General features: G+C 46.5%; 2 protein-coding genes across 3 annotated transcripts in view; both read left to right on the forward strand.

Moving 5' to 3' along the window:
• Nucleotides 1-21,775, forward strand: part of LOC140722753 (uncharacterized) — a 499,534-nt gene that overhangs the window by 179,315 nt on the left and 298,444 nt on the right. The window lies entirely within an intron of this gene.
• LOC140722755 (uncharacterized) overlaps nt 606-21,775 on the forward strand; it is a 139,745-nt gene continuing 118,575 nt past the window's right edge. Inside the window, exon 1 of the mRNA XM_073037441.1 lies at nt 606-697. The gene's annotated coding sequence lies outside the window, so the exon portion shown is untranslated. The remainder of the gene's footprint in view (nt 698-21,775) is intronic.

The raw sequence follows: 21,775 nt of genomic DNA on the forward strand, positions 1-21,775 counted from the left end.
TATTTTCCCTCTTAAGCTCATTCTATTGCCTTCTCCCTGTAACATTTGACACTCTCATGATTCAAGAACCTGTCTACCTCAGTTTTAAATATCCCCAATGACGTGGCTTCCACAGCCGTCTGTGGCAATGAATTCCACAGAATGACTGCCCTCTGGGTAAAGAAATTCCTCCTCATCTCTGATCTAGAGGGAGATTCTTGTGTTCTGAGGCTGTGCCCTCTGGTCCCAGACTCCCCCACTATAGGAAACATCCTCTCCATGTCCACTCTATCCAGGCCTTTCAATATTCGATAGGTTTCAGTGAGATCCCCCAGACGTTTGACAAGGTCCCTCATGGGAGGCTCATTCAGAAGATGAAGGTGCTGCTGTGGGGAGGGTGGGGTGGAGAGGGAGAGGGCAGCAGCTCAGTGCTGACTGAGGCCGAACCGGACCGTGGATTGTGAACCACTGATTTACAGTGGGTCCTGATTCACATTCCCCGCTGTACTGTGGGACCGGGTACATTTTACAGTGCTTATAAATCTCATTCCAGGTCTCCATCCCAACGTGGGAGAGGGGGAGGTGACCAGGACCGTCTGCTTCACTGTGGATGGAAACACCTGTTACCAGAGACGGGAGATCAGGGTGAAAAACTGCTCCGGTTACTTTGTGTATTGGCTGTGGCCGACACCCTTGAGCAACACTGTGTACTGTACAGGTAGGTCTCCGTTCCCCAGTGACACAGCAGTGTGGTAGTTGTGGGGAAATTCTGCGAAGTCCTGAGTCTCGAACACACACCACGGGCTGAGTTTTCCTGTCAGCTGCCCTGCCCGTGGTCTGTGATCACCTTTCCCGTATCCCCCTTCACACCGGGGTCAGAATGAAACTGCCCAGTCTGACCTGTGACAGAGATCATAGAACACAGAACAGTACAGCACAGCACAGGCCCTTCGGCCCACAATGCTGTGTCAGCTGCCGGGAGAGAGTCTACCCATCCCCTGGAGTGAGGGAGGGTGAGCCTGACAGGAAATGGAGGGAGCAGTGATGAGAGTGAGGGGAGAGGGGGGAGTGACGTACCAAGTGGAGAGGGATATGGAGTGAGACCGAGGGGAGGGGAGGCAAGGAGAGGCCAAGTGGAGAGGGAGACAGGGAGAAGCCGAGGGAAAAGGGAGACAGGAAGTGGCTGCAGGGATGGGGAGACAGGATAGAGGCCGGGTGGAGGAGGTGATGAGGAGAGGCTGACAGGTGGGGAGTTAGTTGCCAAGTGGAGGGGGAGTTAGGGGAGAGGCTGAGGGAATGGGCGCCGAGTGGAGGGGGAGGTAGGGGAGAGGCCGAGGAGATGGGTCCGGGGAGTGGCCGAGGAGATGGGTGTCCAGGGAGAGGCCGAGGTGAGGGTGAGACGGTGATACGCTGAGGGCAGGGGGAGACAGACGCTAAAAGGGAAGGGCCGAGGGTCGAGGGAGACTCTTGGCAGTAGGGAGGATCAGAGGGATCTTGGTGTACGAGTCCATACGACACTCAAAGCTGCTACGTGTTTGAATCTGTGGTTAAGAAGGCATACAGAGCATTGGCCTTTATCAGTCCTGTTACTCAGTTTAAGAACCGAGAGGTAATGTTGCAGCTATATAGGACGCCGGTCAGACCCACTTGGAGTACTGTGCTCAGTTCTGGTCTCCTCACTACAGGAAGGATGTGGAAGTCATAGAAAGGGTGCAGAGGAGATTTACAAGGATGTTGCCTGGATTGGGGAGCATGCCTTATGAGAATAGGTTGAGTGAACTCGGCCTTTTCTCCTTGGAGCTGTGGAGGATGAGAGGTGACCTGATAGAGGTGTGTAAGGTGATGAGAGGCATTAATCGTGTGGATAGCACCTGACTGACCGGGTCACGGAGCTGGAGTTGGATGTAATTAGGATCATCCGGGAAACTGAAGATATTAGAGATGAGATATTTGAAGAGGTGGTCATACCCGGACAGCAGATGGGTGACCATCAGGAGAGATGAGGGTATCAGGAAGTCAGTGCAGGGTTCCCCTGTGGCCATTCCCGTTTCCAGCAATCCCCCTATCTATCCCCTCACCTCATCACAAGACAGTTTACAATGCCCAAATAAACTGCCAACTGGTACTCCTTTGGAATGTGGGAGGAAAACCAGATCACCCGGAGGAAACCCACGTGGTCACGGGGAGAATGTATAAACTCCTTACAGGCAGTGGTGGGAATTGAACCCGGGTCGCTGGTAATGTAAAGAGTTGTGTTAACCACTATGCTTCCTTGCTGTCCCCTGGGTATTAGCCACTTCCTGGGGAAAAGTTTCTGGTTGTTCACCTGATCTATGCCTCTTACCATCTTGTCCACCTCTATTAAGTCACCTCTCATCCTCCTTCAGTCCAAAGAGAAAAGCCCGACCTAACTCAGTCGAGTTTCATAAGATATCAATCCAGGCAGCATCCTGATAAATCTCCTCTGCACACTCTCTGAAACTTCCACATCCTTCCTTCACTGATGTGACCAGAACCACCAAACCCTGATCTGCCCTGGCACACAAGGGGAGCACGGGAAGATTGTAAAGGTGGAGGGTGGAAGGGAATGGAGAAGAGTGAAGGGGAATGGAGGGATAGGAAGAGAAAGACGGGTGGAGGGAAGTGGGAAAGGGGAGAGAAGGTGACAACAGGATGGGCAGCCGAGGGAGACTGGAAATGGGGGTGGAAGAAAGTTCTGGTGTGTGGGATGAAGAGAGGGGGCTGGAAGGAGCCATAGTTGGGGAGTGGGACATTTTCTGCAAGTTTCTGTCTAAGCCACACACTACCGTGCCTTGGAAATACATTGCTGCTCCTTCAGTGTCACTGGGTCAAAACCCTGGAACTCCGGATCATCATTGTGGGTGTCCCCACACATCAAGGATTGCAACAGGCCAAGGACAGGCCACCACCACCACCTTCTCAAGGGAACCTCTGGAGGGGCAGTTATACACTGGCTCAGCCTCTGAAACTCACGGCCCTTCGAAGAATAAAAATAAATATTGTTGCCCAGGGGTTGCTGAAGGTGGAAGTGCAGATGGGGGTTGTGGTTGGCAGAGAAAGAGGATGGGGAACGTGAGCTGTACATTAACACTGAACATCGTTCTGACCCTCAGTCACAGACTCCACACTCAGTGATCCGTGTGTTACCCACACCGTCTTGGATCAGCCCTGGAGGAGCACGAATTGTTCCAACACTAAGTGTACCAGTGGACAATTGATGGATGATGGAAATCTTGATGTGGGATGGTACAGATTTAACAGGTAAAGTGAGGAGATAATCACTGAGAAACTAGACACAGATGGGAATGTAAACAGGGGAACAAGGGATGTGTGAATGGAAAATGCAGGGAGACCGGGATCATCAGTGACTACACTGAGATGTGGAGTAAATACAGGGAGAGGGGAGATACCACATCCTCGGGTTAGAGACAAGGGGGAGGTACAACAGAGAGGAAATTCCCAGGATTGGGGGGTTATTGACCAGAGACTGGGTACGGACAGGGTGAGTGTAATTTCCCATGTCTCTCTGAGTGAATAAACTCCCTCAGATCAGTGACTGATTCCCTGATTGTTGTTTCAGTTCCGGCGGATGGAAGATTCCCGAGATGGTCGTTCCACAGGGTCGCTGCTCTGGGAAGTACCCAGTCTGGTTAAACGGTAGGGTCAGAGTTTACATCAGTGGGGCTCGGTTATTTTTGGGGTGTGTCACAATAACAACCCGGATCTCTTCAGAGGATCCCAGCATAGACACTGAACCCCATCTCCCTGGAGTTGGGTTACAGAACTGGTCTACCAATGACCCCATTCTGGATATGACCCGGAGGAGTTTCAACGGCCCCAGACTCATTTCAGTGGTAGGGCAATCTGCAGGGAGTTGGGGGAGTCTGCAAACATCATCCGTCACCAATTAGTGGGATAAATTAATGGTTGCCATAGTAACGTAGCAGTCAGCGCGGCGCTGTTACAGCTCGGGGTGTCGGAGTTCAGAGTTCAATTCCAGTATCATCAGTAAGGAGTCTCTGTCCGTCCTCCCCATGGAATGCATGGGTTTTCCCCGGGTTCTCCCCACAGAGATTGTCCCCTGATGAGGATCGGGTTAATTGGGGTTGTCGGGGGTTGGGGTGTCATGGGTCAAAGGGTCAGAAAAGCCGACTCCACCCTTTATCTCTAAATAAATCTGCAATTTAATTTACTTAACATTCCATTCAATTGTGGAGAAAATGTCTGGAAATATGAATAATCCTGGAATATACAGACCAGTCAGTCTCGGGTCATTGGTGGGGAAGCTGGTGGAGAGGATTTATGATCATTTGGAAGATTGAGGGTGAATTGGGACAGTGAACCTTTCTTTGTGCGGGGCAAATTGTGACTTAGTAACTTGTCGAGTTTTCCAGGTGTTGAAAGATTATTGATGAAGGTACAGCTGTGGATGTTGTCCTCAAGGACTTTAGAGCACAAGTTTATCAGACAGAGGAGCAGTATTCGTCTATTTGGCCTTTGAGTCTGCAACACCATTCCATCATGTCTGATTTATTTTCCCTCTTAATCCCATTCTCATGCCATCTCCCTGTAACATTTGACACTCTCATGATTCAAGAACCTGTCAACCTCAGTTTTAAATATCCCCAATGACGTGGCTTCCACAGCTGTTTGTGGCAATGAATTCCACAGAATCACTGCCCTCTGGGTAAAGAAATTCCTTCTCATCTCTGACGTAGAGGGAGGTTCTTGTGTTCTGAGGCTGTGCGCTCTGGTCCCAGACTCCCCCACTATAGGAAACATCCTCTCCATGTCTACTCTATCCAGGCCTTTCAATATTCGATAGGTCTCAGTGAGATCCCCCAGACGTTTGACAAGGTCCCTCATGGGAGGCTCATTCAGAAGATGAAGGTGCTGCTGCGGGGAGGGTGGGGTGGAGAGGGAGAGGGCAGCAGCTCAGTGCTGACTGAGGCCGGACCGGACCGCGGGTTGTGAACCACTGATTTACAGTGGGTCCTGATTCACATTCCCCGCTGTACTGTGGGACCGGGTACATTTTACAGTGTTTATAAATCTCATTCCAGGTCCCCATCCCAACGTGGGAGAGGGGGAGGTGACCAGGACCGTCTGCTTCACTGTGGATGAAAACACCTGTTACGGGAGACGGGGGATCAATGTGAAAAACTGCACCGGTTACTTTGTGTATTGGCTGTGGCCGACACGCTGGAGTAACTCTGTGTACTGTACAGGTAGGTCACCGTTCCCCAGTGACACAGCAGTGTGGTAGTTGTGGGGAAATTCTGGGACGTCCTGAGTCACCAACACACCCCACGGGCTGAGTTTTCCAGTCGGCTGCCTGTGGTCTGTGATCACCTTTCCCGTTTCCCCCTTCACTCCGGGGTCAGAATGAAACTGCCCAGTCTGACCTGTGACAGAGATCATAGAACACAGAACAGTACAGCACAGCACAGGCCCTTCGGCCCACAATGCTGTGTCAGCTGCCAGGAGAGAGTCTACCCATCCCCTGGAGTGAGGGAGGGTGAGGCTGACAGGAAATGGAGGGAGCAGTGGTGAGAGTGAGGGGAGAGGGGGGAGTGACGTACCAAGGCAGAGAGGGAGATGGAGGAAGACCGAGAGGAGAGGAAGATAGGGAGAGGCCATGGGGAGGGGTTGTCAGGGAGAAAATAGTGAAAGCGACTCTCCAACTGGTCACAGAACCCCTACCACTTCTCTCAATTTCCATCCCCACTCCAGCTCCCCTCTTGGCCTTTCTCCTCACCTGTCCCTCATCTCCCTCTGGTTCCCACTCCTCCAATCCTCCACCCTTGTCTCTCAAATCCTTCTCTTCACATCCCCCTCTCTCAGCATTCACTCCGTCTGCATCACTCTTGTCAGTCCCTCCTTCCTTCCCTCCAGTTGGAGTGTCACTCTCACTGATCTCTCTGCCCAACTCTCCTCACACAGTCATCACTCCCTCTTCACTCACCTCATTCCTCCCACTCCAGCATCCCACCTCTCTCTCCATCCCTCTCTCTTGTGTGTTTTCACCCATTTCCTTCTGTCCACGTACTGAATTACTCAAATCCCACTCCGGACGTTTCTATGTCTCATCAGTCACCGTGTAACTCCTCACAGTCATTCCTCCCTTCCTCTCTGACCATCCTCCCCTCCCACCTCCATCACTCCTCCCCCCCCCCTCCTGTGTCACTCAGTCACTCCACCCCTCTCTGCCCTATCGTGTTTGAGCGGTGGACTGACAGGCTGGATTGCGTGTGTCTGTACACTGCCGGGAGACAGTACCATCGACTGCTGGACATTGTCTCTCAGGGTCTTGTACTCTGTATGATTTCCTTTTCAAGTGAAGATGCTTCTTTGCTCGATATTTTGAAGTATGTTACTCAGTGTTTTTGAATGTTTGCTTGCTATTTTGAATGTTTTGTACCTTGTCCCCAGAGGAATGCGGTCTCGTTCGGCTGTATCCATGTATGGTTTGAATGATAATTAAGCTGAATTTGATTTGATTTGTAGAGCTATTGTGATAGGCAAATCACAGTGGGTCCAGGTCCTCGCTCTGGCACGAGTTGATTCTAGTCATGAGTAATTCAGTACGTGGACAGCAGAAAATGGGTGAGAGGGGTGGAGAGAGAGGTGCAATGCAGGAGTGGGGAGTGAACAGAGAGGGGTGGAATGACTGAGAGTGGCACAGGAGGGAGCTAGGAATGATGGAGGTGAGAGGGGAGGTTTGTCACAGAGAGGAAGGGAGGATTGACTGTGAGGAGTTGCACAGTGACTGATGAGACACAGAAACAACCGGAGTGGGATTTGAGTAATTCAGTACATGGACTGAAGGAAATGGGTGAAAACACACAGGAGAGAGGGATGGGGAGAGAGGCGGGATGCTGGAGTGGGAGGAATGAGGTGAGTGAAGAGAGAGTGATGACTGTGAAGAGAGTTGGGCAGAGAGATCAGTGAGAGTGACACACCAACCGGAGTGAGGGAGTGACTGAAAAGAGAGTGATGCAGACAGGGTGAATGCCGAGAGAGGGAGATGCGAGGAGAGGGATTTGAGAGACAAGGGTAGAGATATTAAAGAGCAAAGGAGAGGGGAGTGTGTGTATTTCAGAGGACAGATTTGACCTGGACTTGAGCCTCCTGTTCCTGCCATTGAGTTCCTTTCTGATTGAACGTAAAACTTGTTTACTACTTTACCCTTCCATTGTATCTTTACTTATTGCAGAACCTCTGTCAGACACAACTCAGGAACGCCAGGGTTCGGTGACCGGAGAGCCTGGTCCAGGATTGACCACCATCCCAGCAGGGTCTGTGAGCTCAGGTACAGATTCCCAGTCAGACACAACTCAGGAACACCAGGGATCGGTGACTGGAGAGCCTGGTCCAGGGTTGACTACCTCCCCAGCAGGGTCTGTGAGCTCAGGTATAGATTCCCAGTCAGACACAGCTTGGGAAGCCCAGGAAACAATGAGAGGAGAGCCAGGTCTGGATTTGACCACCAGCCCAGCAGGGTCTGTGAGCTCAGGTATAGATTCCCAGTCAGACACAACTTGGGAAGCCCAGGAAACAATGACAGGAGTGCCTGGTCTGGATTTGACCAGCAGCCCAGCAGGGTCTCTGAGCTCAGGTATTCATGATGGGGTTTGTGAGGGTCAATGAATAGAACGATCTTTCCCTCCTTTGGTCCTCGATATTCATCTGGACTTTGTCTGAGAGACGTGTCCAGTCACAGAAATTTTGGGAGTGAGAAGTAGTGTATGGTGACTAAATGGATTTGGTTTCTTTTCAAATCAGAGAACTCTTTGTCCAATTCTTGTTCCGGTGGCTACCCATTTTAATTCTACTTACCATTCCCTTCTGATATGACTGTCCACGGCCTCCTCTGACTTGATGAAACCACCCCCAGGTTTGAAGAACAACACCTCATAGTCTGTCAGGGTCACCACCAACCTGATGACATGAATATCGATTTCTCTTACATCCAGTAAATTTTTCTCCCTCCCACCTCCCTCTTTTTCCATTCCCATTCTGGCTCTCCTCTCAGCCCTTCCCCTCACCTCACCTGCCCGTCTCCTCCCTCTGGAAGTTAGAGAAGTCAGTGTTCATGCCATCAGGTTGGAGGCTACCCAGCCGGTATATAAGGTGTTGTTCCTCCAACCTGAGTGTGGCTTCATCTTGACAGTAGAGGAGGCCATGGATAGACATATCAGAATGGGAATGGGATGAGGAATTAAAATGTGTGGCCACTGGGAGATCCTGCTTTCTCTGGCAGACAGAGCGTAGGTGCTCAGAGAAACGGTCTCCCAGTCTGTATTCCTTCAGTATTTTCTCTGTGTTTAGATTTATAGTCCAGATTTATCCTCCACTCTGGCATGGTCTTCAAGCTCAGAAGCAGATCCCCAGTCAGATTCAGCTCGGGAACCCCAGGGATCAGTGACGGGAGACCCCAGCAGGTTTGACCACCACCCCAGCAGGGTCTGTAAACTCAGGTATCCATGGTGGGGTCATGTTTCCCTTCTTCAGTCCTCAATATTCATCTGGGCTTTGACTGAGAATTGTTGTTGTTGTTCGTCCTTCGGAGTCGAAGACGACCACGACTTCTGTCAGGTGGAGGGTTTGTGACTGTGGGTCTGGAGGTGACTGGTGAGGCCAATCCGGGCCCTGAAAGCTCGCCCACATGTGGGACACATGAGGGTAGGTGCTGCAGTGGAAGTGGAGGTAGCTCGAGCGTTGCGCGCGGCGCGTTTCCTCTGAGCCTCTGCGGTGCGTCTGATTTCTGCTGCATACGCTCCTTTAGTGGTCCTGCTCCACCAGGTTGGGTGGTCCAGAGCAAGTGATTCCCAGCTACTGGGATTGATGTTGAGGTCTTTGAGGGACACTTTGAGGCAGTCTTTGAAACGTTTCTTCTGCCCTCCAACTGAGCGCTTGCCCTGGCTCAGCTCTCCATACAGCAGCTGTTTTGGTAGTCGACTGTCAGACATCCTGACGACACGGCCAGCCCATCTGGCTTGGGCTTTCTGTAGGAGGGTGTAGATGCTGTGGGTGCTAGCCCGCTCCAGGACCTCCGTGTCTGGGACTTTGTCCTGCCATCGTACGTGGAGAAGTCTGCGGAGGCAGCTCAAGTGGAAGTGGTTGAGCTGTTTAGCGTGTCTGCTGTAGACAGTCCAGGTCTCGCTGGCATAGAGGAGGGTGGTGAGAACCACTGCTCGGTAGACCTTCAGCTTGGTGGTAAGGCTGAGTCCTCTCCGCTCCCATACATTCTCACGGAGTCTCCCAAAGGCAGCACTGGCTTTGGCAATTCTGTTGCTGATCTCTGCATCTATGTTCACCGCTCGTGATAGAGTACTGCCCAGATAAGTAAAGTTGTCGACTGCCAGTAGCTTCTGCCCCTTTACTGTGATGTGTGGTTCCTGGTAGGGCTTTCCGGGTGCGAGCTGGTACATAACTTCGGTCTTTTTGGTGCTGATTGTAAGTCCAAAGTTGTCACAGGCTCGTGAGAGGCAGTTCATTTCTCGCTGCATCTTCTGCTCTGTACTGGCATATAGGCGGCAATCATCAGCAAATAAGAGATCTCTGATGATGGTCTTCTTTACCTTTGTAACAGCCTGTAGACGCCGGAGGTTGAATAGCCCACTGCTAGTCCTGTATCTGACGTGTATACCATCCTGACAATCGCGGAAGGCATCACTCAGCATAGCAGAGAAGACCAAGCTAAAGAGTGTAGGGACTGAGAGTAGTGACTGATCACAGACATTCACGAGGGAGAGTTGCTGAACAGGGACTGGATGGTTTTGGTATCTCTTCAGATCAGAGAGTTCCTTTTCAAATTTTTGTCCCAGTGGCTACCCATTTCAATTCAACTTCCGATTCCTATTCCACATGTCTGTCCAAGGCCTCCACCACTGACATGATGAGGCCAAAATCAGAATGGAGGGGTAACACCTCATATTGTGTCTGGGTAGCCTCCAAACTGATGACATTAACATTGGTTTCTTTAACTTCTGGTAATTTATACCCCTACCAATTCCCTCTCTTTCCATCTCTTTTTGGCTCCACTGTTAACCTTTCTCTTCTCCTCACCTGTCTATCATCTCCCTCTGGATCCCTCCTCCATTCCTTTATTCACTGGTCCACTCTCTCTCCAATTGGATTACTCCTCTTCAGCCCTTTTCCTCTTCCACATATCACCTCCCAGATTCTCAAATCACCCCTCCCTCACCCACCCACCTTCCCACTCACCTGGCTTCACCTATCACCTGCCAGCTGTACTCCTCCCCACCTCTTTATTCTGGCTTCTTCCCCCTTCCTCACCAGTGCTGATGAAGGGTCTCAGCCCAAAACATTCACTGTTTATTCCCCTCCAGAGATGCAGCCTGACCTGCTGAGTTCTTCCAGCATTTTGTGTGTGTTGCTCTGGATGTTCAGCATCTGCAGAATCTCTCATCTTTATGAATTATTGTCCCTGTTTAATCAATGCCACTCTCCCATGTCTCTGTTACTTTGTTCCAGACCTGGAGGCTTCCACAATGGATCAGCCCGATGGATCATCTACAGGACAACCCACCCCATCACCATCCCCTGTCTCAGTGGGAGAGAGATCCTCAGGTATTAGATCTTGTGTCCATCGGGGTCTCTCAGTCTCTCTCTGTGATGTTGAACTTCTCACAGACCAATTCAGCTGTTGGATGTGCGTCGTAACAGGCTGTCAATGAATGTTCAGTTATTCCTTCCCTCCTGTCTGTGTGAAATTTCTGCTCTGTCCAACATTACTCACAGTTGGTGTGCTTTGTTGTGGTGATGAATAATCCCCTTTGTCTGAGGTGATCCATGGAGCTGGGTAAGATGGGTTGTCAGGGAGAGGATGAGGACAGAAACCCTGGGTTTTAATGAGGGGGGTTCACTGGGGAAGTGTCTGTCAACCTTTGGAATGACGGAGACCTGGTTTGGAATTAGAGTGGTGTGTTTACTGACTGACATCAGGGGTTTGTGGAGTAAAGATCACAGAATACGGGTGTAGGTCTGGAGCTTCGGAGAATGAGGGGATAAGGTTTACAAAATTATGAGGGGTATAGATAAGGTACATGCAAGCAGACTACTTCCATTGAGGTTGAGTGAGACCAGAACTAGAGGACACAGGTTAAGAGTGAAAGGTGAAATGTTTAAGGGGAACATGAGAGAGAACGTCTTCACCCTGAGGGTGGTGTGAGTGTGGAACAAGCTGCCGACTGACGTGGCGGATGTGGGTTTGATTTCAACATCAAAGAGAAGTTTGGATGAATACATGGATGGGAGGGTAATGGACGCCTCTATTCTAAGGGCAGGTTCATGGGATAATGCAGAATATTCAGCATGGACTAGATGGGCCAAAGAGCCTGTTTCTATGCTGTAGTGCTCTATTGCTCTCGATAACTAGGAGTCAGCAGATAGTGATGTCAAGGAGGCAGGGAGTGAAAGAGGTGTGAGGGGGAAGAGGAGGAAACAGGGATGGGGTTCACTGAAGGAGGTGAGGATGAGAGAGTGGTCTGGAGTGGTCTGGAGTGGATGGAGTGGATGGAAGGGGAAGAGGAGTGGAATCAGAGTCAGAATCAGGTTTAATATCACTGCTTAAAAATTAAATAAGTTTGAACTAAATTGACTTTATTTTCTTACATGCTTCACAAACATGAGGAGTAAACATCATCTAAGTTACGTCTCTGTCTGAATGTGTAATGTGCAAAGTATAGTAATTCAGAGTTGCTTTGAAGGAAATCTGTTTCATATTATAGAGGTCTGTATAGGACCTGGTTTGAATTATTTTTTCTGTCTTTTCGCATATCTCAATATTAATATAGTCTTAGGTTTATATATATATATTCACTTATTTTTTGTACGACTTGTAAGATTTTTTTGAGAGAAAGAACTTCAGTTGTAATATTTGCTTGGTTTGATTCTTTTTTGAATACGTGATTAATATACTTTAGATGATTTTAAGATGGCCATTGCCAGTTATGGTTTTTATTAGTGTTAGACATAACATTACAGTATTTGAAATTTGTTTATCTCTTTCATTATGGCTAGAATCGGTGGGATAAATATTATATTTTTTAATATAGCTGCAAAATGGAGGATGGGGTCAAGGGTCATTGGATTTAGCATGCGACTATCTATTGGTCGCTTTTTTCTTTTGGGCTTTGGGGGAGGGGGCTATTAGAATAGGTTTTTTTCTCGACTGGGCGGTTCTAATGAGGGTCATATTTTCTCAATTTTGTCGTCACTTCTGGTCAAGTCAGTGCTTTTTTTCCTTTTGGATTAATGTGCGCTTGTGCAATATATAAAAAATTAAAAACACTTAATGCGGATATTATTTTTGTGCAAGAAACTCGTGTACGGAGACAGGATGAAGATCGATTTTTCAAATTTTGGAGAAAACCCTTTATATCATTCCTAATCGACAAATAAAGTTAGAGGGGTATCTATTTTTGTTAACACTAAAATCCCTTTTGTACATTTTAATATTACTACTGATTTGATTGGAAGATATTTAATTGTCACCGGTTTATTATGTGATCAAAAGGTAGCTTTGGTGTGTGTATACGCACCTAATTCAGACAGTCCTGCATTTTTTAAGAAGTTTGAGCTAACGAATCTAAATGACTATAAGTTGATCATGGGCGGTGACTTCAATTGTTGCTGAATCCGGTGATTGACAGATCATCAACCACTCCGTTGCTCCCTAATAAAATGATGACCTGTATTAACTCGTTTCTATTAGAATATGGCCTGGTCAATATCTGGAGATATAAACACCCTCATGACAAAGATTTTTCTTTTTTATCACTCGTTCATCATAACTACTGAAGAATTGATTTTTTTCCTAGATACACAGTTGCTATGCTCCGTTGTTGAGTGTGCGTATGATGTTATTGCGCTGTCGGGCCATGCGCCTGTGAATTTAATTCTGAAGCTCTCTGACAGTCTTTTGAAAATGTCACAGTGGAGACTGAATCCCTTATTGTTACAGGATACAGCCTTTGTTAGTTTTATCAAGGAGCAAATTTCTATATTTTTTGAACTTAATACAACTGAAGGAATGTCAAATTTGGTTATATGGGATACGATGAAATCCTTTCTTAGGGGACAGATAATTTCATATTCAGTAGCTTTAAGAAGGAAAACTAAAGTGGAAGTGTTAGTGATTACTAATAAAATGAGAGAGAGAGATAAAGTGTATTCAGTAAGACCTATTGAAGATCTGTATAAGGAAAGGGTTGATCTTCAATCACAGTATGATTTGCTTCTGAGCTTTCCCATTGAATAGCAAATTTTTAAATCTAGAAGTTTATTTTTTATACATGGAGATAAATCAGGTAAACTACGGCTGGTCAGTTAAAGGCAAACATGGTCAGAAGACAGATTTTGAAACTACACAGACCAGCTAGAACTGAAACATCAGACCCTTATGAAATTAATAAGATATTTATGGATTTCTATTCCAATCTTTATAAATCTGAATTCTCTGACAATACTTTTAGTATGAATAGATTTTTGCAAAAATTAAATATACCTAAAATTTTGACTCAAGATATTAATATACTAGATGCACCTATTAAACAAGAGGAAATATCTAAGGCTATTTCCTCTATGCAACCAGGGAAAGCTCCAGGACCAGATGGAGATACAGTGGAATTTTATAAGACCTTCAATGAAATGCTTATACCACATCTTCGTCAAACTTTCACTGATTCTATATCTTTTGGGAATCTCCCGAAATTTATGAGGCATTAATTTCAGTGATTCCTAAAAAAAGGAACAGATCTATCTGAATGTGCATCCTATAGACTAGTGGTGGCTGACCCGTCGATCGTGATCGACTAGTCGATCTGTGAGAATTTCCCAGCTGATCCTGAAAAATAATGAAAAATAAACACACAAATACTGTTGAGAGACTGTTTCTGGGTTGCGGGGTTTTAGTTCCGTTCTTTCTGCCCAGTGCGCATGCGTGTAGCTCCCCCGCACTACACAGTGTAATTCAATGGTCCCTAACCACCGGGCCGTGAGGAAACGATACGAGTCAGCTGCAGCTTTCCTCATAACCTGTTGAACTTGAACCCACACAAAGTCATCAGTTGCCTAAACGCAGTGACACCCTCGCGGCAGGGATCACTGGTTGGCCTTGGGTAACCGGCCGGCGGGAAGTGCCGTCGCTACTGGCCTGGAGCACTGCCTCTGAACCTGTTTACCACACCGAATGTTCATGGGGAACCCAGTGCTAAAATATTCACAGACAACCTAATTCAGGCTCAGCGTTTCGTAGGTAGCAGAGCAGCTACCACGCTGCGATCTACTGAAACAAACTTTTGTTGGCCGATAGATCCTACAAGGGGAACGGGCGGGCTCCCTGTCGCACTCCTCACTCAGTCGGTCGCTCTCTCCAGACTGCGACCGCCGTGGCCCCGGTACGGGGACCTCCGGCCCTGACCTTGTCCTCTCACCCCACCCCACCTGGCCAAGGTGGCTGACGGCGGGCGGGCAGGGAGGCTAGAGTTCTGGCCCGGAGGCTGTCTAATGAGGCAATGAAACCCTCAAATCTGCTTCGGTACCCTGAGTCCAAGCACCCCGCTCTTAAAGACAAACCCATTGAGTTTTCTCAGCGGAAAAAATGTGAGCAAGTGGGACAGAAGCCGAGAGCCACGAAAGCTAAATTGCGGAATAGACTGGACATAAGGAAACTGCTTCGAGTATCGCTGTATTCCCATCGTGTTTAACACCTCCCCCGGGGATATTGTCAATATCATCCGTGGTGCAAATAAAGGGTGGGTATCCCTGGTGTTTATACTTTATTTCTACTTCCGGGTTGTGAGGTTTTACTTCCGGTCTTTTCTGCCCTAGTGTGCATGCGTGTAGCTAATTGATGTCTGGGTGATCTTACCTTTTACTGAGGCTGAGGTAGGGGATCTTGGGCTTAAAAAGGTTGGTGACCATTACTGTAGACCTATCTCCTTACTGAAGGTGGATTTTAAAATTCTCTCTAAGATTTTAGCCAATAGATTTTGCCTACTCTTATCTCAAATGATATAAAACTGGATTTATTAAAAATAGGTATTCGCATTTTAATATTCGAAGATTGTTTAATATTATTTACTCCCCCTCAGTTAAAGTACCTGAAGGTATTGTGTCTCTGGATACAGAGAAAGCTTTTGACAGGGTGGAATGGCCTTATTTGTTTCAGGCTTTGAAGAGGTTTAATTTCGGTCCAGGATTTATTTCCTGGATCAAACTAATTTATCAAGCCCTGGTGGCTGCGGTTATAACTAATAATCAAAAATCTCCTTATTTTAGATTATATAGGGGAACCCATCAGGTTTGTCCTCTCAGTCCTTTATTATTTAATTTGGTTTTAGAACCAATTGCTGTTGCTCTAAGGGATTCTAATTCTGTTCAGGGTATTAAGAGAGGGGATAAACTACATAAGGTTTCATTATACGCAGATGATTTATTAGTTTACATTTCAGACCCTAAAAAATCTATTCCTTTTATGCTATCCATATTTACTGAATTTAGTATTTTCTCTGGATATAAGCTAAACTTGCATAAAAGTGAATTATTTCCCATTAATAACTACTCTGATTATTATGATCAAATACTCTTTAATATTGCTAAAAATTATTTTATTTATCTTGGTATTAAAATTACTAAAAAATTTAAAGACTTATATAAGTATAATTTCCTTCCTCTAATTGAATATACACAACAAACGTTTTCCAAATGGTCGCCTATGACAATGTCATTAATTGGTCGAATAAATGCTATAAAAATGGTAATTTTACCAAAAATTTTATATAGATTTCAAGCGGTTCCATCCTTTGTCCCGAAAATGTTCTTTGATAGAATAGGTTCCATGATCCTGTCATACATTTGGAATAATAAAAGCTCTAGGGTAAATAAATCTTTATTGCAAAAATTCAAAAAAGATGGAGGACTGGTGTTACCAAACTTTAGATTTTATTATTGGGCAATTAATATTCATTATATCACCTTCTGGATTCACAGTATAGATAATCAGGACTGTCCTTCTGTCAAAGGCTGATCAACCCGATGCTGTAGTGTAAGGTACCACCTTCAATAAAACCATAAAACAAGCGATACTTCATCAAACTTCACTTTTTATTCATAGCATGCTATGGGGGAAGTTACAGACTGATCTCCCAAATACACTGCCCACCCCCGAACACAATTCCATACAATTTATAACATTGATCATTACAGGAAATGTTATAATTCCACGAGCTAAAACAGTTTTAGGATAGCTTCGATCACATGGTAAGATACAATTAGGTGTAAAATCATTATTGGTTAGTTATAATTATTTCTGCCCAGACCAGCATGGATACAGTCTCAGTTCCTTATGTTGACAACCTGCCCCTACTCTCCAACATTCTATCACCCATTCCCCTACACTGTCCTTCCCCTATTTAGTTATGTTATACCTCAAAAATGCTTTGTGCAACTAAATAATTCTTTATTTAGACCTATGTCTAACACTATTAGCAAACAATGTCTGGTACATCATTTGTTGCTGGGTAAGGTTCTCTTTTTTGGCTGTACAGCAACCAACACAAGGTACCTATAAGCTAAGTAAGCTAATCATACCCCTTAATCCATTCCCCCATTTACCTATCCCTCTACCTAAGTTTACCCTTCCCTTCATCACGTCATGGTTAGAACTCAGTAAGGGGGTTTTCTTCGGCCTCTTTACTGGGGGGCTCCTCTTCCTTTTTTGTTCTCTAGGATAGGTAGACAGGGTCTTAGTCCTGTTGTTAAACATACATTAAAAATTTGGTTTCAGTTTCACAGATTTTTTGACTTAAGTAACTTTAAGTAGTAATAACTTTAAATAGTAATATCCATTTTAACTTTTTTAAGCCATCATCTCTGGATAAGGCTTTTTTAAACATGGAAAACTAAAGGAATAAAAACTTTTTTAGGTTTGTTTTCAATAGGATTGTTTAATGTCCTTTTCACAGTTAATGGATAAATATGATATATCTAATCCACAATTTTTTAGATACTTACAAGTTAGGAATTTTTTACGTGATTTCTTACTGAATTATCCATTTGTTCATTTACCAAATATGATAAATGCTACTTTTTTAGCTCAAACCATTTCAAAAAGGATTGATAGCTATTATATAAAAAGGCTTAATGAATTCATGTATGATATCTAATGATAAGCTTAAACGTGCTTGGGAAATGGAACTTCAGGACTCACTTTCAGATGATCAGTGGAATAAACTTTATTATTTAGTTAACAATTCATCTATCTGCACCCATCATACCTTGATTCAGTTCAAGGTAGTGCATAGGGCACATATGTCAAAAGATAAATTAGCGCATATTTTTTCTAATATAAATCCTATCTGTGATAGATGCAATGCTGAAGTGGCTACTCTAACTCATATGTTTTGGTCTTGTATAAAGTTAAATAATTTTTGGAGAGATATTTTTAGAACATTATCAAAAGTCATAGGTGTGGATTTACAACCTAATTCACTTACAGTAATCTTTGGGATTACTCCAAAGGAAGCAGGAAATGTTCCTGCTTCCGCTCAATATGTGATAGCCTTTTCAACTTTATTGGCTAGGAGAGCTATTTTGTTGCATTGGAAGGATCCCAATCCACCTACTGTTCTTTCCTGGCTCTCCTCCATTATGTCTTGTTTAAGCTTGGAGAAGTCGGTCGTTTGATACATCTTTCAAATTTGAGCAAACCTGGCAACCTTTTATTCAATAGTTTCATATGATTTAATTTTTTTTCTTTTTTTTTTTAGGTTTTTTTTTTCTCCCTCCACGAAGTTTCAGATCTGACCAGAAGGATGTTTTCTTTTTTTTTGTAATTTTATCCTCAAATGGACTGCCCAGTCCCTTTTCTTGTTTTAGGTTAGTTTAGTGTTTTTTTCTTCCTGAAATAGAAAATTTCCATTTTTTGTATGAATTGTCAAGTGGAGTTGTGGTTCTCTGTTTATATATACTAGCCTAATATTATATTATACATGATTTTGACAGTGTATATCCCTTTCTTTGTTTGTACGTTTATTGTACTACGTATTTGATATAACTTCTCCTCTGATTTGTATCTATTCATATAATTGTTTTTAATTGAAAATTAAAAAAATGAAGAAGGCATACAGTGTATTGGCCTTCATTATCGGTGGGATTGAGTTTAAGAGCCGAGAGGTAATGTTACAGCTATATAGGACCCTGGTCAGACCCCATTTGGAGTACTGTGCTCAGTTCTGGTTGCCTCACTACAGGAAGGATGTGGAAACCATAGAAAGGGTGCAGAGGAGATTTACAAGGATATTGCCTGGATTGGGGGGCATGCCTTATGAGAATAGGTTGAGTGAACTCGGTCTTTTCTCCTTGGAGCGATGGAGGATGAGAAGTGACTTGATGGAGGTGTACAAGATAATGAGAGGCATTGATTGTGTGGATGGTTAGAGGCTTTCCCCCAGGGCTGAGATGGCTAACATGAGAGGGCACAGTTTTAAGTTGCTTGGAAGTAGTTACAGAAGATATGTCAGAGGTAAGTTTTTTATGCAGAGAGTGATGAGTGCGTGGAATGGGCTGCCGGCGGTAGTGGTGGAGGGGGAAACGGTGGGTTCTTTTAAGAGACTCCTGGGTGGCTATGGAACTTAGAAAGATAGAGGGATATGGGTGAAGACTAGGTAGTTCTAAGGTAGGGACGTGTTCAGCACGGCTTTGTGGTCTGAAGGGCCTGTATTGCGCTGTATGTTTTCTATGTTCCTATGTTTCTATCTGCAAAGTTAGTTAGCAGATTGGAGCTGTGGGTGGTGACACAGTCATGGGTGTACAGAGAGTGAAGGAGCAGGCTTAGGGCACAGCCCTGGAGGAGGTCCTGTGTTGGGGGTCAGAGGAGCAGAAGTGAGGAGACCACTCTTGCCACCTGTGGTAGTGCAGAAAGAGAGGAAAATGATTGAGGTAGTGTTTATGGGTTGATTGTCCATTCAGAAACCTGATGGTGGAGGAGAAGCTGTTCGTGAAGGAGTGACTGAGGAGAGTGATTCAGACGGAGTGAATGCTGAGAGAGGGACATGTGAGCAGGCGGATTTGAAAGACAAGTATTGGAGGTATTAAAGATGAAAGGAGAGAGGTGTACGTATATTTCAAAGGGCAGATTTGACAATGAATTGAGCCTCTTGTTCCCCGTCACTGAGTTCCTTCCTGATCTTATTACAGATTCCCACTCGGACACAACTCAGGAACCACATCGATCAGCGATGGGTGATCTTGGTCAGAAGTTATCCACCATACCAGCAGGATCTGTGAGCTCAGGTACAGATATCCAGTCAGACTCAACTCAGGGACCACAGGGAGTAGTGACTGGAGAACCTGGTACAGGTCTGATCACCACCCCAACAGGGTCTGCAACCTCAGGTACAGATTCCCAGTCAGACACAACTCAGAAAGTGCAGTTAATAGCAACTGGAGAACCTGGTCCAGGTTTGACCACCACCTCAGCAGGAAATGCGAGCTCAGGTACAGATTCCCAATCGGGCACAAATCAGGACACCCAGGGATCACCGACTGGAGAACCCGGTCTGGGTTTGTACACCAACCTAGCAGGAAATGCAAGTTCAGGTACAGATTCGCAATCGGACACAAATCAGGAGACCCAGGGATCAGCGACTGGAGAACCCGGTCTGGGTTTGACCACCAACCCAGCAGGAAATGCAAGCTCACGTACAGATTCCCAGTCGGGCACAACTCGAGGACCACAGGGAGCAGTGACAGGAGAACCCGGTCAGGGTTTGACCACCAGCAAAGCAGCGTCTGCAAGATCAGGTACAGATACCCAGTCAGACACAACTCAGGAAGCGCAGGAAACAGTGACTGCAGCATTTGGTCCGAGTTTGATCACCACCCCAGAAGGATCTGTCAGCTCAGGTATCCATGATGGGGATCACTGAATGGAATGTTGTTCCCCATGGTCAGTCCTTAAAATTCATCCTGTGTCAGACTGAATGAGTGATGGAGGGGGAGGTGGGGAGAGGAAGGTAGGGAGAGTGAGGAGAGAGGGAGTTGGGCAGAGAACAAGAAGAGAGGGAGGTAGGGAGATACCAAGGGGAGAGTGAGTTGGGGAATGACTGAAGGGAGGGAAAGTTAAGGGGAGATCGAGGGGAGAAGATGAAAGAGAACAATGTGTGAAGGAGTTAGCTGGAGACCGAGGGGAGAGAGAGGTATGAGAGTAACGAAGAGTGAGGGAAGAAAGAGATATGGAGAGACCAACGAGAGAGGTAGATAAGGAGAGTCCGAGGGGGGAGGGAGTTAGGGAGCAACCACGGGGAGTGGGAGTTTGGAAGACACTGAGCAAGGGGATGGAGGTACGGAGAGACTGTGGCAACAGGTAGGTAGAGAGAGATTGAGTGGAGAGGGTGACGGTGAGGGGTGGGGTGGAGAGGGTGGGCGCGAGAGATGGGGTGGAGGTTAGAGATAGAGTGGTGAAAGTGAGGGGCGGGGTGGAGAGGGTGGAGGTGAGAGTGAAGGGGGAGGAACAGATGGAGAGAACAAGGGAAGTGAGAGGTCCAGATGGACCTGGGGCAGAGAGGCTGGGAGACTGAAGGGTGAAGGAGATCGGGAGAATGGGGGAAGAGTCATCATGAGAGACCAGGAGAGGGGGAGGTCGGAAGAGACTGAGGGGAGGGGAATGTATGGAGAGGCGAAGGGAAGTGGGATGTAGGGAACGACTGAAGGGAGAGAAAGTTAGGGGGAGCTTGAGTGAAGAAGGGGAGGGAGATAGAGGTTAGTGGGAGTTATGGAGAGACTGAGAGGAGAGAGAGGGGTAGCATTACACTGAGGAAAAGAGAGGTAGTGAAAGTCTGAGCGGAGAGAGAGAGCTGGGGAGTGACTGAGGGGAGAGTGAGGTAGGGAGACACTGAGGGCAGAGGGAAACAGGGAGACACCGAGGAGAGTGGGAAGTCGGGAGAGGCTGAGGGAAGGAGTAAGTCAGGCAGAGATCGAATGGAGAGGGGGGGGAGGGAGCAAGGGATTTAGAGACATTGAGGGGAGAGGGAGATCAGCAGCGAACAAAGGGGGTGTGACTTTTGGAGAGAACGAAGGGGGAACAAGTCGGGGAAAGGCTGAGGGCAGAGGAAGGTAGGTAGAGACAGGTGTCAGGCAATTAAAGAGAGCGAGGGGAGAAGGAGATATTGAGAGACTGACGAGAGAGGTAGATAGGAAGACTCTGTTGGGTGGAGGGAGTTAAGGAGAGTGTTAGGGAGGGTTCGAGTGCAGAAGGAAGTCAAGAAAGACAAAGGAGAGGAGAAGGTAGGGAGAGACTGAGGGTTGAGGGTTTTATTGAGAGACTAAGGGGAAGGGGAAAAGAGGTAGGGAGAGAACGAGCGGAGGGGGAGGTGGGGAAAGACAGAGGGGAGGGGGAAGTGCGGAGAGACGGAGGGGAGGGGGAGGTAGGGAGACTCTTAGGGGAGAGGGAGTCAAGATTCAGTTTCTTGCGGGCATACTCAATAAATCCACTACCCCTAGAGGAATCAATGAAAGTCTGCCCCAACGGGGGGACAACCAGTGTTTAAAAGAGAACAAACTGAGCAAATACAAATAGAAAGAAAAATAATAAATAATACTGATGATAAATAGATGAACAATAAATATTGAGAACATGAGATGAAGAGTCCATGAAAGTGAGTCGATAGGTTGTGGGATCAGTTCAGTGAAGTTATCCACACTGGTTCAGGAGCCGGATGGTTGACGGTAATAACTCTTCCTGAAC

Source organism: Hemitrygon akajei, unplaced genomic scaffold (assembly GCF_048418815.1).
Source record: "Hemitrygon akajei unplaced genomic scaffold, sHemAka1.3 Scf000088, whole genome shotgun sequence".
In the NCBI taxonomy this organism is placed as follows: Eukaryota; Metazoa; Chordata; class Chondrichthyes; order Myliobatiformes; family Dasyatidae; genus Hemitrygon; species Hemitrygon akajei.